The sequence below is a fragment of the Rhinoderma darwinii genome, chromosome 5 (genome assembly GCF_050947455.1).
Source record: "Rhinoderma darwinii isolate aRhiDar2 chromosome 5, aRhiDar2.hap1, whole genome shotgun sequence".
Lineage (NCBI taxonomy): Eukaryota > Metazoa > Chordata > Amphibia > Anura > Rhinodermatidae > Rhinoderma > Rhinoderma darwinii.
The window spans coordinates 314,234,222-314,252,025 of NC_134691.1; the positions used below are offsets into that span (position 1 = coordinate 314,234,222).

At 43.2% G+C, this 17,804-nt stretch overlaps 1 protein-coding gene across 5 annotated transcripts in view; it reads left to right on the forward strand.

The window, feature by feature from the left end:
• The first annotated feature begins 772 nt into the window (after positions 1-772).
• Positions 773-17,804, forward strand: part of ARHGAP12 (Rho GTPase activating protein 12) — a 91,891-nt gene continuing 74,859 nt past the window's right edge. For 4 of the 5 annotated variants that reach the window (XM_075827480.1, XM_075827481.1, XM_075827483.1 and 1 more), the window contains exon 1: positions 774-937. The gene's annotated coding sequence lies outside the window, so the exon portion shown is untranslated. Of the gene's footprint in view, positions 938-17,804 lie in introns of all 5 variants that reach the window. The other variant, XM_075827482.1, reaches the window with a different exon arrangement.

Below are 17,804 nucleotides of genomic sequence, written 5' to 3' on the forward strand. Positions count from 1 at the left end.
GTCCTATTTCAGGCCATAATTACGGAATGGGCAGGCCCATAGAAGTCTGTGGGGCTCCCGTAATTATGGGAGCGTTGCTAGGCGACGTCAGGGGATTTCAATTTTTGAAAAAAGAGAAAATGGCGTTGGAGCGATCATGTGACATCATTTCCAGCCCCCTTTTTTTTACGTGCCCGTAAATAGGGGTGGAATACGGATGACAACGGACCCGTATTTATGGGCACGGGTCCGTAAATACGGGTTAAAATATTAGGTCTGTGGATGGTCATACAGTTTATGATGTCGGTCATTTGGCCGCTAGTGTGAATAGAGCCTAAGGTTATTATAGATAATACACTTACAGGATAAAGAGTCTAATACAGAAGAAGAGGGGTCCTGCCCATAAGAGCTTACAATCTATAGGGAAAAGGACAGAAGGTAGGGTCTCCGAGACACTGAATTCCAAACATAATTGTCACTACATTATACACATGGAGATATATATATACACACTATGGAAAGCGCAGCGGGACCCATAGCAATCAATTACAATGCTGATTTAATTTTACAAAATGCCTGATAACAATGATCTGAATAGTTTCTATGGGTGAGAGTTCCGGGTTTCCTTTACATTAGTTCTTACATATCGCCCAGATATAACCCGCCATGCAGGACGTCCTCTCCATACACAGAGAGAAGTTCCGGGAGGAGAGGGGCGGAGCTCCGGTGGACAGGGGCGTGTAGAACACGCATAGGAGGAGGTACGCGGTGACGTCACGGGGAGAAGGCAGAGACCCAAAACTTGGGGGGCGGGGCCGAGGCACAACGCACAGGCGGCTGCGTATTGACTTCCCCAAAGTGGTCACTGTGGCGGCTGCTGTTCCGACCGCACTGTCTGCTGTCCGCGGAAGGTTGCCTGGCAGGCGGTGTACACACTCCAGTGGTCGCTGAGAAGGCGGTAAGTTCGGGAGTAATAAGCGGGGAGCGGGACACTGAAAGGTCAGGGCAATAGGGGGCGGCACTTACCCCTTTGTTACAGAAGTAGAAGTTACGGAAAGGGAGGGGGGTCAGAAAGAGGGGAAAGTCGCATCTTAGAAAAAAAAAAATAAAGAAAATCTTCTCTGTATGTACCTGTCATTGACTTCCTGTGTCCTGTACTCAGCGGACACTTCCTCCTCCTCTCACCTGAAGGAATGAGAATACTCCCTCCACCCTGTAATGTCCCTGTGTCACCCGTCCTGTCACTCCTCTATAAAATCACAGCCCTCTCAGTGGTCAATATCCACTCCAGCATGGCTGCGTTTATTTCCCTGTCCACATTAATTGACCATTAGGCCTGGGCGATGGCCACTAAGATGCATTTGTATGTAATGGGAGCTGCTGTGTCACCTATAGATTGCATTCAAGTTGAGGCTCAACCAATGCGCTGTCCACAACTCAACGGAAATCGCATGCAGCGCAAAAAGCCGTCTATTGTAATTGTCTATGTACGCCGTTTTATCCGCTGGCACGGCTCGGGAATGATGTCATATATGCGGTTTGTTTGGCCGTCTTTCTGACTCCATTATGTCCAGGTGACAGGACCGCATCAGACACGTGTAGCTGGGTGATTGGCGCTGTCACTGCATAATGCAGCCCCATAGATGTTCTAGTCAATGGCTGACCCTGGCTACAAAAAGCAGAGGCGACCACAGATGAAGTGGCATGGTGCTTTACTTGCAGGGTCACATCGGTTGGGTTTCTGCCAGTTGCTGATGGCATTAGCCTAGTGATATGCCATCAATGAACCAAGAAAGTAGCCAGGTGAGCGCACACTCTTCTGTGTCCTCTGGTCCCATTCATCTCTATAGAGAGGGACAGCACATGCTCGTTGTCCCTTGTTTATATAAGTAAAAAAGTTATTGTTAAACTCTGACAAATCTTTCACGTGGGCTAATTTCTCAGTAAGTAGACGGCCCCCTTGCCCTGGAAGTGACTTTGCAGGGACTGGGAAACATTACCTGGTGCCTATTGAAATCATTGGGCCATATTCACAGATGCCAGACTTCGAGGTACTCTTTGATGCAGCGCTCCGTCCTGAGGGGGATCTAATCAGGGCTGGGGTGATTTCCACTTTATTACCTCCATCTGTCCTGATGGGGCATGTGGGGGAGAGTTTCCAAGGTGAAAATATTGCAGTAACTTCAGCTAGCGTGTTTATGTAAAACTACAGAGAATACATCGTGACATCGGTCAGCTCTGCTACATCTGCCTGTTTTTTATATCTATGACAAGCCAATTGAACTTGCTTTAGTTTTCTCTATCACATATCATCCCTGGGACACATTCAGTGTTGTGATATTTGCTGTGGATTGTGACTTTACAGACAATATTTCCTGCGTGCTCCGGGCCTTGCTGTTTGTTTTGGTGTATTACTCCTGCTTCGTTGCATTCCTTAATGGGAATGTGTCATCAGAAAAATGGCCTATAGTATAAATCAAGTTTCTATGTTAAACATATTTTTTAGAGGTATTGGTGATAATTTTTTTTTTTCTGTGAATTTTCTTTATATTAAAACATAATGCTAAAATCTTGCAGTTTTCACAACTGTTTGACCAACAGTTACTCCTTCATGCACGCTCGACTTGGTCAAGCGTGCATGTGTTTTTAGCAGAGAGAAGTGAGAAAGCCGCTGCCAGACTCCACTGGCGGTGGCTTATCTATTTGCAAACAAAAGGAGCCGGCATGTTGAAATTCAACAGCCCGATCCGATTTACTGTGGAGGCAGTCAGGACCCACCATACACATTAGATGGTCGGCCGAAATTGCCTGGTACGCCCGATATACGTCGTCTTTGATGTACTGCAGATTACAAGTATCTCATTATCATCACAGGCAGGATTGTACTGAAAGGTGATACCTATATATAGATAATACAGGAGCCACCGTTTATAATTGACTGACCCTACCTGTTCTGTAGAGATCACTTCTCAGCAGTCGTCTCATCATCACAGGCAGGATTACAATGACAGGTAACACCTCTATATATAGATAATACAGGATCCACCATTCATAATAGACTGACCCTTCCTGTTCTGTAGAGATCACTTCTCAGCAGTCATCTCATTATGATCACAGGCAGGATTACAATGACAGGTAACACCTCTATATATAGATAATACAGGATCCACCATTCATAATAGACTGACCCTTCCTGTTCTGTAGAGATCACTACTCAGCAGTCATCTCATTATCATCACAGGCAGGATTACAATGACATGTAACACCTATATATAGATAACACAGGATCCACCATTCATAATAGACTGACCCTTCCTGTTCTGTAGAGATCACTTCTCAGCAGTCATCTCCCTGCACAATGACCTCTGCACAGGTCACAGAGGATCCCTAGAAAACTCTCCCATAGAAGTCAATGGGTCCCCTCCTGTTCACAGGTTCCTATGTCCATGTAGCTGCTGTAAAGAATATCTCTAAATGCTATTAACAGCAGCTCCGGCAAGATGGCTGCCCACATAATCATGTACAGAAAATAGAATAAAACAAAATTACAATCAAAAAAATAAAAACAGATTAGAAAAACAGTGCTTCACTATCTGGTTTTAATTAGTAAAAAAAAGATAAATGATAAGTTATCACTTCCCTTTAAATTTGGCAGATCACTTGTACAACAGCCTCTACCAGTAGAACAGCTTGTGCCTTTATTTTTTTGGACCCACTTTTTGAAGACTTTGTTAGGGAAACACATATATTTCAATACCCTACTATAATGTGTAATTGGAGCACAGGATTAAAGGGTTCTTTATTATCACCACTTTGCCACAATTGTGTCGCTTTACGGCTGTGGTCTCCAACCTGGGCGCTTTTGGTAATCAAGGCATTCTGGGAGTTGTAGTTTTGCAGCAGCTGGAGAAGAGCAGGATACAGACCACTGCGCTAGAGATTTTTCTGTGCATGTGTCTGCGCTTTCGTACAAAACGATAATGCAGAAGTCCCGCTGTATTTGCTAGGGATGGATATACTTGGACAGGACTGTCTACTTCCACTAGAAGTGAAGGTTAAGATTCTCTCCAAGCTGCCCAGACCCATGAGATGGTTGCAAAGTTTTTTTTGGTTGGCAGTTCTCACTCACTGACTCCCTGTTTAAGTTCTGAACAGGCACCCCTTATCCATGGCACTCCTTATCTGGTGACCGTGAGAGCGAATAATTGGATCAGTCATGAAAATCCAACATGGACACATGATTGATCAGTAAAAGCGCACGTCTGAAGGTGTCTGGCAGCCCATCATACTCGTTAGTTCACCAATAAGATGTTCTGACGGTCACCTGTATATTGCTTGCTTTATATGAGCTCTTCAGATGTGTAATATACATAGGAGCTGAATGTAACGCACTGCAGGCAGCCATTGCTTGGCACAAAATTGTGAATATAAGGACTTCCAAGTGGCTGCATGGGACCAGCTGTATTACACATATAATACATCATAAATAGGATGAAGAGATTTTGTACGTTTCTCACTAAAGGGATCTTTGGCGCTCTGTGATTCCAGTCCAAGGTTGATATTGTCAAAGGGGCTTACAAGGCATTAATGCCGTTAACTCCGCCATTGCTGGAGGTGCTGCACGCTTGGCTATGTCATCAGCCTTTGTGTGTCCTGCGCAGCGGGGCTTCGTTTGCAAAAATGAATCAAGAAAATTCCTGACCCGAGGTGCTTTTGTAATGTGGAATGTTCTGCGGAGAGCGCTAGATACACAGGCACATGGAGCTGTAAGCAGCAACGTGTGGTGAGAGGGAGGTGCAGTCATTAGTGTTTGCTTCAGTTGCTTGGGAGCGCATTTCTTTTCATTGTCAAATCGCTTAACTCTCTTCCTGCCAGCAGGAATTTTAATTTTGCATGGAAAGATTACGGATTGACGCTGTTTGGACAGATCGTTTCTAGTGCCGGTGGTTACTCATGCCTTTGTCATAAAGAAAACAATTTTGTGGCATATGATATCTTGTGGGCAGCCTTGTCATAGTCTATGGTATGCGGTGGTGAGTGTCTCTGTAAGGTTGGCACAGTCGCTGACTGATACAAATGCACAGGTCCTCCATAGAGTAATTAAAGGAGGATAAAACCTAAAGCAGAAAGATAAATACTCTATATGCGAGTTCTACGTTAATGGGGGGTCCTAAGTTCAGGATCCTGCTCTATTAGTCAGAGCGGTAAACGACCACAAAGGCCATCTCTCGCTTTGGAGCACTCGGCACTAGCCGCAGGGTTTACCCACAGGTTACAGCTGAACCATTGGTTTCCGAGCAGCAGGACTCCATTTGATCTTATCATCGAAGAACTCAAAAGCGAATTGTCAGATTTGATCATCCCCTTAAATAACTATAGACAGACTCCCCTCAGCCTGAAATAGCTGCTTACAATAGTTTTCATTTTGGTTTAGTAAAGCCTCCAGCACAGAGCTGCGTATGGTGGCACTCACAGATAAGTCCATTGCAGCTCTGTACTACGAAGCCCACAGGATTCCATGGGCCGCCACATGGTGTTCCATCGGGTGTCCTATGCCGGAGAAAGTCTACCCTAGAAGTAATGCTTCTAGAGGAGAATAACTGTTAAATGGTAGGCAATAGACTGGCACTATTCCTTTTTTTTTTTTTTTTTTTTTAAGAGATCCGATAAACTCTGAGGCATACATAGGTACAGTAAGGCTGGATATACTTCTGTAGGTGTCCTATTAGAGCTCTGTCCAATGCGGAGCTGTAATATGACTGTGTGCATGAAGCCTAATGGCTCCAAAAACGTATCAGACCTATATGAGCTTGTTTGACATCCCAATCCAAAATCATGTGCGTTAATATGGAGTTGGGCCTTGTGTTTTTTTGCTATAACAGCCTCCGCTCCTCTGGGAAGGCTTTCCACTAGGTTTTTGGAGTGTGTCTGTGGGAATTTGTGTCCATTCATCGTATGTGAGGTCAGACGCTGATGTTGGACGAGAAGGTTTGGCTCGCAATCTGCATTACAATTTATCCCAAAGCTGTTTGATGGGGTTATAGTCAGGGCTCTGTGCAGCCACCCGAGTTCTTCCACACCAAACTACTGACACTTTATTTTTTTTTATTGGCCTTGCTTTGTGCACTGGGGCACAGTCATGCTGGAATAGAAAAGGGCTGAACCCCAATCTTATCCCACAAAGTTGGAAGCTACAATTGTGTAAAATGTTTTTTTATGCTATAACTTTTAATCTTCACTGGAAATAAGGGGCTAAGAACCTAAAAAACAACGCCGGGTCAATATTCCCTACTACACCAAACTTTATATCAGGCATTATACATTCCAGGTGGCAGCGTTCTCCTGGCATCCACCAAATCCAGATTCATCTATCTGTCTGCTAGATAGTGATACATGATTCATCACTCCCGGGAACATGTTTCCACTACTCTAGAGGAGTTGTGCTTTACACCACTCCAGCCGACTCCTGGCATTGTGCATGGTGATCTTAGACTTGTGTGCAGCTGCTCCACCATAAGAACAGGTAGTGCTTGGCCTGGAGATTTCAGCCCTGGGGTAGCCCCTGATGTCACTGTCCATGTATGGACACCAGTGTCAGGGGCTTTCAATTACAGAGTTCTGGCCAGAACATCGGTAGTTCCCTGGCCGGGGACTCCAGGACTGGAGAAGCCCCTGACATTACTGTCCATATATCGACAGTGACGTCAGGGGCTCCTCCAGTCCCCTAGTGCCTGGCCACAGCGCTACCGATGATTTGGCAGGGAACTCCGTAGTTGACAATTACATCAGGGACTCCCTCCAGGAGCATTGCCAAAGCTCTGGCCGGGAGTCCAGGTTTTTTAAGCTCTAAACGTCACTGTCCATATATGGGCAGTGATGTCAAGGACTTTTACAAGACAGGAGTCCCTGTAGTTGACAGGAGGTCGGGTTATGTATCCCACTGTGTGCCTGTACAGTGGGATGCATCTGTGCCTTCCATTGGAGGTATATGTCAGGACTCCTCCCAACGTATTGTGCTTTTCACTTCTTGAACCGTTTTTGGAGCTGTTTTTCATTGACTCTATAGAAAAACAGCTCCAAAAACGGCCGTGAAAAATGTGAGTTTGAATAAAAAATGGCTGAAAATAAGGAGCTGTTTTTGCCTTGAAAACAGCTCTGTATTTTCAGATGTTTTGGGTTAAAGAGGCTCTGTCACCACATTATAAGTGGCCTATCTTGTACATAATGTGATCGGCGCTATAATGTAGATTACAGCAGTATTTTGTATTTAGAAAAACGATAATTTTTGATGGTTATGACCTATATTAGCTTTATGCTAATGAGTTTCTCAATGGACAACCGGGCGTGTAATACTTTTTGGCCAAGTGGGCGTTGTAAAGAGAAGAGTAGGACGCTGACCAATCAGTGACCAATCAGCATCCTACATTCATTTACACTGCACTAGCGATATAGTTATATCGCTATGTGCAGCCACATTACTGCAGTGTCCTGACAATGAATATACGTTACCTCCAGCCAGGACGTGATGTGTATTCAGAATCCTGACCACTTCTCTGTGATGCACAGCACAGCGAGATCTCGCTGTAAATGACCGCTTACAGCGTAATCTCGCGAGACTACGCCTGTTATGCTATATCGCTATCTGCAGTGTAAATGAATGGAGAGAAGTGTATGACGCTGATTGGTCAGCGTCATACACTTCTCTCCACAACGACCACTTGGTCATATAGTAAAACACGCCCAGTTGTCAATTGAGAAACTCAATAGCATAAAGCTAAAATAGGTCATAACTCCGTCAAAAATTATCATTTTTCAAAATAAAAAAACACTGCTGTAATCTACATTACAGCGCCGATCACATCATGTACAAGATAGGGCACTTATAATGTGGTGACAGAGCCTCTTTAAGTGTGTGAACATACCCTAAAAAGGCAGCAGAATTCAGGCACACTTTATTGTAGTCTATTCTCTACGGATAGACTGTTTCAATCTGCTTATGGGCATCACTGCCAGGGAGAATACAGACGGCTTTAAACCGTGCTTATATATCTTCTCTATATGTTACAGGGAGGAAACCTGTCAATAGTATATACTGCTATAAGGAAATTGTAGGACTCTTGCATGCATTCTATCTTATTTGCAGTGTAGATGAATGCAGTCTTTTGTTCCCTGTTATCAGCCATCTCAGATTTCATGCTTCGAAGAGGCTCAAATGATATTGGGGGGCACTTTTATTAGCTTTGCAGTTTAGGTTTAGTGCTCAGCTAATACTATGGGGATTTATACATGAGCTCGGAATCAGAGCATCCTTCGAAGGTTTGTAACCACAAAGTTGCTTCCTTTTCCTGCTACCTGCTTGCGTATTTGTTGCTACAGACCAATGCTCAGCGACCAAAGGAAGCAGCGCACGTCTATGAACGCAGGGATTCAGATCTTCGTAATGAGCCACATTTCTGTAGTATTTCTATTTCTGGTTTGTCTAATAATCTGAGTTTATAGGAAGTAGCGGCACATGAGAATCTGTATGAAGACGCCGTCCTGGTCGCTACAACGTACGAGCCCGAAAAACACTAGCAGATGTATTGCTGTTCTCAATTGTTTCCAGTCCCACGTTCTCTTTGTTCTCTTACTTTAGAAGCCGCTTTTTAAAGTGACAGGAGCGATACTGCCCCTCCCCCAGTGCTGCATATCAAACAACTGTCCTAGTTTCCCTCATAAAATAAAATGAATAATAAATTATATTTTGTAACTGGAAAGCTGTGAAGTGGATTTTTCCATCTGTAACCTCCCCCACAACTTAAATTTTTTATTAGGGAACTGCATTATAACCAATTTTCTGATACAAGTTTATAGGAATCGTTCCCTTCACAAGCTGGAGAAATTGTAATAATCAAGCAGGGAGCAGCGTCCCATAAACTCCCGCTAAGGGTTCGTTCACAGAATACAGGCTTCTGTAGTTGGTGGTTGTGTTCTGCATAAAGAATCATTTTTGAATTTTTTTTTTTTTTTACCAGCTCAATGCTGTTTTACTTTTTTGTTATTTGTATTAGGCTAGGGCTACACGGTGACATCAAATCTAATGAGCGTTGCGTGAAAACCCAAAAAGTTTGCGATCTGATGTCATGCGAGTCGCGTTTTTTTCCCCATGCCCCTTTAAAAACACATTGCATAAAAGTTGCGAGCGAGTCACGTGACCCAAATTCCAACAACTATTTTTTTTTTGCACCAGTTGTGTAGCATTAGGTCACGTCGCAACGCAATCACATAGACCATCATTAGCTGTGATGTCGCAAGCAACGCGGTGGTTTTCTTGTCGTGCAACACATGTCGCCGTGTAGTCCTAGATATATATATAAACTGGTGTCAGCAGAAGGTCTCCGCTGTTCCCTGGAATCTGGGCACTTCCAAGCTCCAGCAACTATTGGTTAATGATTCCGGTTTCCTTTCTGTTACAAGTTAAATATTGGCCGGTTTATCATGTTGTGCGAGAAACAATTTTTTTCTATTTAAATGCTTAAAGGATTTTCCTTGGATATATAAGGCTAAGTTCACACACAGCAGATTTTGTTGCAAAAAATTTCTGCGACTGAAAAATCCATTCCATATATCTGAATCCGGGGCTGTTTCTTCAGCATGTGCATTAATTTAGGCAAACACCATATGGGAATAAACCCTAAACGTATAAAACATTTGGCCATTAGTCTATTTTGTACATGCAAACCGTACACCATGCATGTGAAGTGAGTCAAGCTTAAGGGCCTGTTCACATCAGCGTTAGCTTTCATTGATGGGTTCCATCAGACCTTTCCGTCAGGGGAACCCATCAACGGAAAGGCAAACGGAAACCATATCTTCCATTTGCATTACCATTGATTTCAATGGTAATGCTTCCGTTGCAATTGGATGTTTGTCTCCATTCCGTAAGGTTTACGTTTTTTTTAGCGCGCCTCTGACACTTCTTTAGCGTCTGTGTGAAAATTTACAGCAAGGCAAGCATAATGTCGTTTTAAATGACAGGTTACGTCGTAATCTCGCGAGATTACGCTTGCCTTGCTTTAAACATCACACAGACGCTACAGAAGTGACACTGAATACACATCCCGTCCTGGCTGGAGATCATGTATAGTCACTGTCAGGACACTGCACTAACTTTAGTGTGTGTGTGTATGTGGCAGCACATAGCGATATAGCTATATCGCTATCTGCAGTGTAAATGAATCGAGAGAAGTGTATGACGCTGGTTGGTCACTGATTGGTCAGCGTCATACACTCCTCTGTACAACGCCCACTTGGCCATATAGTAAAACACGCCCAGTTGTCCATTGAGAAACTCATTAGCATAAAGCTAAAATAGGTCATAACGCCATCAAAAATGATTGTTTTTCTAAATAAAAAACACTGCTGTCACCTACATTACAGCGCCGATCACATCATGTACAATATAGGCCACTTATAATGTGGTGACAGAGCCGCTTTAAGGCCGAATATAAAAGGAGCGCCCCCCTGTGTAGCTTGGTTAGAGTTGGCGTAGACCTCAGATTCTTTGTCCTGTCTGTAGGGACTACCTGACTTTCCTCTGACCTCTTTAGTTAGGCGACACAAGGCTCAGATAGGCTTGATGTTGACCTGTGAGTTCCTGTTGCTCGCTTTGCAGAGAAATGTGGTGGTGACAATCTCTGGTCAGAAGTAGCTGCTGTTCAGATCCATTCTTTTCGATGATGTCAGCAATTTGATTTAAGTCTGAGAAATCTTAGATGTCTATCGCATCGGCACCTACACATTTTCGTAAGCAGCTAACGCATAGGATTACTGCAGGCTACATTTTTTTTTTCCCCTCATTTGGCCATTCACCTTCCAGCTTTACCATTCACCAGTACGACTCCGACAAAGTTCTTATTATTACGCCTAGATAAGATGACCATTACCTACTGTATGTGTTTGATAAAGTAGTAATCATGGCAGCAGACATTTACTAACTCCCTGCCGTTAATCTGATTGAACACTACAGTCAGCCTCTCCATAGCCTGAAATGGCTGATAACGGAGAATAGTGGATTACATGGCAGCTATTCATGTAATGCATGGACATGCCGATTCCTACAGAGTGGTTTTCTGTTCTGGACCTTAGAGGCGGTCCTCGGGTAAGAGCCACCCCCCCCCTATTACCGCTATGTTCACACAGGGTATTTTGCCAAGTTTTTTGACGCGGAAACCGCGTCGCAAAACTCGGCAGAAACGGCCCGAGAACGCCTCCCATTGATTTCAATGGGAGGCGTCGGCGTCTTTTTCCCGCGAGCAGTAAAACTGCCTCGCGGGAAAAAGAAGCGACATGCCCTATCTTCGGGCGCTTCCGCCTCCGACCTCCCATTGACTTCAATGGGAGGCAGGAGAAAGCGTATATCTCGCTGTTTTATGCCCGCGGCGCTCAATGGCCGCGGGCGAAAAACGGCGCGATAATTGCCGCGAAAATCGGCGTGCAGGGAGAGGAATATCTGCCTCAAAGTTCCAAACGGAATTTTGAGGCAGATATTCCTCCCCCAAAATACTCCGTGTGAACATAGCCGCTGTAGCTGAATGAGTCTTTTATTCTCATAGTTTCATACTCGGTTCGATCTGCTTTTAAGCAATAAGGGTATAGGGGTATAATATATTTTTTTCTGTGAAGTAATCATCACTCCTATGATTTCCTCATATCAGCAGCTACTTACAGCTTACTCCTCTTACAAAATCCTTCTGTAGGAAAACTGATTGTTCCTAGTCGGGTTTCTGTAGAAACTTTAGCTGTCTAGATTGCCCTATTTAAAGGAACCCTAAACCTAGAAATATAATAAATACTAAAACTAAACAGGTAGGCTCGTAATGCAGCCAGTTGTCTTTAGTTGAAATATAAATAAAAACATTTAAATGGAAATCAAGATATTAAGAGGCGTTGCTGAGATTCCTTGTCCACGTTTATGACCAGGAAGAAATTGACATGGTTGTAGTGACTTGTAAGGTGCACCCTGGACTGTTATGAGCAGAGGTAGATTTATGCCAAAATTTATGCCATTTTCTTAGTTCACTTTTGTGTGGCCTAAACTACGTTTCCTTGGTGCTCACGCTCCCTTCTCCTGTCGCTTCAAATTTGGCGTGTGACAAGAAAACTCGCTTATTTTACAGCACCTTTAGTTTGACAAGCTGGCGTAAACTGCTTTAGTATATGTTGACCTATGTGAGCAGTGCTATAGTCACAGATGTGTATGTGTACAGGATTGAGGAATTGTCAATGCTGTGGGCACCTTCTGTATGGGCGCTGTAGGGGCAAGGGCTCTGCACTATCTGGTGGACAAGGTCTGGATAGTCTGTAGGACTACATTGTGGGTGCTGCTATATCAGGACGTTCTGCTATGTAATCACGATAATGTAGTTCCAAATTGCTGTGTGGGCAGAAACTGTGGTAGTACTGCTGTGTGGGCGCAATTTCTCTGTCAGCTGTATTTTGAGAGAACATGTATTCCTGACAATATGAAAGCCAGGAAACAACTTTTTGGCCCTCTTTTTAGATTGTTAGTTCTTATGGACGTGATCTTCCTTTGTGTCATATGTTGATTATTTCTTTTATCTTCCCCCTAGCCTTTATTTTGATGGTGTATTTTATTTTTATATAACCTTGATTGTAAACTACTATGTCATACATTGGTGCTAAATAAATAAAGTTGAGCGTTGTTAGGTGAAAATATTGAACTAAACCTTGGGCTTTGTACACAAGGTTTAAACGTAAGCAAAGCTACACATTTGGGGTGTCTTTAACCCCTTAAGGACGCAGCCTTGTTTTGGCCTTAAGGCTCAGAGCCCATTTTTCAAATCTGACATATTTCACTTTATGTGGTAATAACGTCAGAATGCTTAAACCTATCCAAGCGATTCCGAGACTGTTTTCTCGTGACACTTTGGGCTTCATGTTCGTGGTAAAATTTGGTCGATATATTCAGTCTTTATTTGAGAAAAATTGCAAAATTTAGAGAAAATTTAGAAAAAATAGCATTTTTCAGAATTTAAATGCATCTGCTTGTAAAGCAGACGGTTATACCACCCAAAATAGTTACTAGTTCACATTTCCCATATGTCTACTTTAGATTGGCATCGTTTTTTGAACATTATTTTATTTTTCTTGGACGTTACAAGGCTTAGAACATAAACAGCAATTTCTCATATTTTTAAGAACATTTCAAAAGCCTTTTTTTTAAGGTACCTGTTCAGTTCTGAAGAGGCTTTGAGGGGCCTATGTATTAGAAACCCCCATAAAGCACCCCATTTTAAAAACTAGACCCCTCAAAGTATTCAAAACAGCATTTAGAAAGTTTTTTAACCCTTCAGGCATTTCACAGGAATTAAAGCAAAGTGGAGGTGAAATTTGCAAATTTCGTTTTTCTTTCTGAATTTCAATTTTATTCAATTTTTTTTCTGTAACAAAGAAGGTTTTACCAGAGAAACACTACTAAATATGTATTGTCCAGATTCTGCAGTTTTTAGAAATGTCCCAAATGTGGCCCTACTGCGCTCGTGGACTAAAACACAAGCCCCAGAAGCAAGGAAGCACCTAGTGCATTTTGGTGGTGCTTTTTTATTAGCATATATTTTAGGCAGCATGCCAGGTTTGGAGAGGTGTTGAGGTGTCAAAACAGTAGGAATCCCCCAAAACTGACCCCATTTTGGAAACTGCACCCCTCAAGGAATTAATTTATGGTTATTGTTACCATTTTGACCCCGTAGTTTTTTCACAGCGCGTATTTGAATTGGGCTGTGAAATTAAAAGAATGACAATTTTTCCAATAAGATGTCATTTTTTATCAGAATTTCTTATTTACACAGGGAACAAAATGCCCCATTTTGTTGCCCAATTTGTCCTGAGTGCGGCAATACCCCATTTGTGGCGATAAACTGCCGTTTGGGCCCATGGGAGGCCTCAGAAGGAAAGGAGCGCTATGTGTTCTTTGGAGCCCAGATTTTGCTGGATTGGTTTTCGGGTGCCATGTCGCATTTGCAGAGCCCCAAAGGTATCAAAGCAATGGAAACCCACCAGAAGTCACCCAATTTTGGAAACTACACCCCTCAAAGAATTTATTTATGGGTGTTGTGACCATTTAGACCCCACAGTTTTTTCACAGAATTTATTTGAATTGGGCTGTGAATTAAAAAAAAAAATATTTTTTCCAATAAGAGGTAGTTTTGGCTCAATTTCTTATTTTCACAAGGAATAAAATACCGCATTTTGTTGCCCAATTTGTCCTGAGTGTGGCAATACCCTATTTGTGGTGATAAACTGCCGTTTGGGCCCATGGGAGGGCTCAGAAGGAAAGGACCACCATGTGGCCTACTGGGAATTTTCTGGTGCTAAGTCGTGTGTGCAGAAGCCCCTGAGGTATCAGTACAGTTGAAACCCCCGAGAAGTGACCCCGTTTTAAAAACGACACCCCTTAAGGAATTCATCTAGAGGTGTAGTGAGCATTTTGACCCCACAGGTATTGTGTAAAAGATAATGCGCAGCAGATGGTGCAGAGTGAGATTTGCAATTTTCTATATATATGCCATGTCAGTGTCCGATATATTGTGCCCAGCATGTGCCACCGGAGACATACACCCCATAAACTGTAATGTGGGCTCTCCCGGGTACGGCAATACCCTACATGTGGCTGTTTATTAGCTGCCTGGGCACACGGCAGGACTCAGAAGGAAAGGACCACCATTTGGCCTACTGGAGCTTTTCTGGTGCTAAGTCTTGTACGCAGAAGCCCCTAAGGTACCAGTACAGTTGAAACCCCCAAGAAGTGACCCTGTTTTAAAATCTACACCCCTTAAGGCATTCATCTAGAGGTGTAGTGAGCATTTTGACCCCACAGGTATTGTGTAAAAGATAATGTGCAGCAGTTGGTGCAGAGTGAAATTTGCAATTTTCTATACATATATGCCAATTCCGTGTCCGATATATTGTGCCCAGCATGCGCCACCGGAGATATACACCTCATAAACTGTAATGTTGGCTCTCCCGGGTACGGCAATACCCTACATGTGGCTGTTATCAGCTGCCTAGGCACACAGCAGGGCTCAGAGGGGAAAGATGAGGAGGGGTAAGCTGTGCGAAGTGGATCAGAGCGAGTAAAACTGGGGTAAATTAAAAATAAAGGGATGGATGATAAATTTTAAAACACTCTTTCATACAGAGCTCTGGTTTTTCGGGACACGCGTCACATTGATATATTGTGTCCTTCCTTATCCCCCTCTTATAGCAGACTCTGCACCTCTTTTGACTTTTTCCCTTCTTGCCAGTTTGGGGAACTTCTCCTAAAAAGTGTTTCCCTGGTACGATGCCTGTGGCCCCGCTTCCAGAAGTACTGTAAGGCTTCAGGACTTGATCTGACAAGTCCACCCCTCCCATGTACCTATTGTAGTCCAGGATGCAGTCTAGTTTGGGGGTCCCTGTACTGGTACCTCGTACAGGTACATGGGTACTGGTGTGGCATCTCCCTGGTCTTGTACTTGACACACAATATGTTGCTGCTAGATTGTGCCCTGCTCTCACCCCTTCTGAGTGTTTGCCCAAGCAGAGTCTTAGGGAGGCCTCTCAGGTTTCTTCTAGCAGTGCCGCATGCCGCAGGACTTCTGGAAGCGAGGCAGTTGAAGAGTGGGACGCTGGTATAAAAATTATCCAGGTAGAGGTGGTAACCCTGGTCCAGCAGTGGGTGCACCAAATCCCACACAATTTTTGTATGAACTCCCAGTAAGGGGGGCATTCTGGGGGCTGAGTACTGGTGTCCTTCCCTATATATATCCTAAATTTGTAGGTATACCCTGATGCACTCTCGCAGCTTATACATCTTCACGCCATACCTTGCCCTCTTACCCGGCAGGTACTCGCGGAATTGAAGCCTCCCTTTCAAATGTACCAGGGATTCATCTATAGAAATACACTTCTCGGGGGTGAATGCTGGGAAAACCGGGCACTGAAACTGTCTAATAGGGGTCTCCGTTTATACAAACGGTCAAAACTGGGGTCATCTCGGGGTGGGCACGGCTCATTATCAGTATAATGTAAGAAGCGAAGTATTGCCTCATTTTTATTTTATTTTTTAGTTTCCAGCTCAGTTCTGAAGTTGCTTTGAGGGGCCCATATATTAGACACCCTTATCAAACACCCCATTTCAGAAACTAGACCCCTCAAAGTATTCACAACAGCATTTAAAAAGTTTATTAACCCTTTAGGTGTTTCACAGGAATTTAGAGCAAAGTAGAGGTGACATTTAATTAATTAAATTTAATTTATTAGGCACCATGTCCGGTTTGAAGAGGTCTTGTGGTGCTAAAACAGTGGAAACCCCCAAAAGTGACCCCTTTTTGGAAACTAGAGACCTTGAGGAATCCATTGTAGTTTTCTTGGGGTGCATGCGACTTTTTGATCAGTTTTTATTCTAATTTTAGGTGGCGTGGTGACTAAAAAAACAGCAATTTTACTATTGTTTTTTATTCAATTTTTTTTACAGCGTTCACTGTGCGCTATAAATGACATTCACTTTATTCTGCGGGGCGATACGATTACGGCGATACCAGATGTTTATAGTTTTTTTTTATGTCTTATGGCGTTTGCACAATAAAATACATTTTGTAAAATATAATTTATTTTTTGTGTTACCTTATTCTAAGAGCCAGAACTTTATTATTTTTCCATCAGTAAAGTCGTGCGAGGACTTATTTTTTGTGTAACGAACTGTAGTTTCGATCAGGACCATTTTTAGGTACATGCGACTTTTTGATCTCTTTTTATTCCATTTTTTGGGAGGTGAAGTGACCAAACAATTGTTATTGTGGTACGGTTTATTATTATTTTCTCTTACGGCGTTCACCGCGCGGGATAAATAACGACATTGTTTTGTAGTTCAGGACGTTACGGACGCAGCGATACCAATTATGTATAGTTTATTTGTTTATTTATATATTTTTATTAATAATAAAGAACTGATAAGGGAAAAAGGGGGACTTTTACTTTTATTACTTTAAAATCTTTTATTTTCTTATTTTTACACAACTTTTTTTTACTTTTTCACACTTATTTTACTTTGTCCCACTAGGGGACATGAGGGCAGGAGGCTCTGATCGCTATTCTAATACACTGCACTACATACGTAGTGCAGTGTATTAGAGCTGTCAGCTGTTAGCTGACAGCAAGCATAGTGGGTCCTGATTTTGTCGGGACCCACTAGGCTTCCGTCGATGGCGTAGCCAGAGTCCATTGTTAGGATTCTGGTTGCCATAGTAGCCATCACGGCCCGCTATCGAGTAGCAGGCCGGCGATGGCAGCTTAACCCCTAAGAAGCCGCGATCGCTATTGAACGCGGCTTCTAAGGGGTTAATCGGCGGGGACCACCGCAATCGGTCCCTGCACACTAAGCTGTGATAGCCTGCTGTCGGAAACAGCAGGCTATCACAGCTCAAACACGCGCCGGGATTAAATGGCGCCGTGTTTACTCAGGTCAGTACTATTACTGACCTGAGCGCGAACGATGTACTTAGCGCGACGTAATAGTACTGACCTGAGCGCGAAGGGGTTAAAAGCTATGACCACATTCACAACACCTTTTTTTATTTTTTATTTTTTTTTTCTTGTCCCAATTCATCTAAAATAAAAAATTAAACCACTTTGCAGAAGGTCTTGGTTAAACATTTCCTATTGTTTTGTGAATACAGCTCCTATGCAGACTACAGGGCGTTTTTAGCTAAACTGCCTAGCAGTAAAACTGTCCTTGTTGCCCATAGCAACCAATCACAGCATGAGCGTAAAAAAGGAAAGCTGAG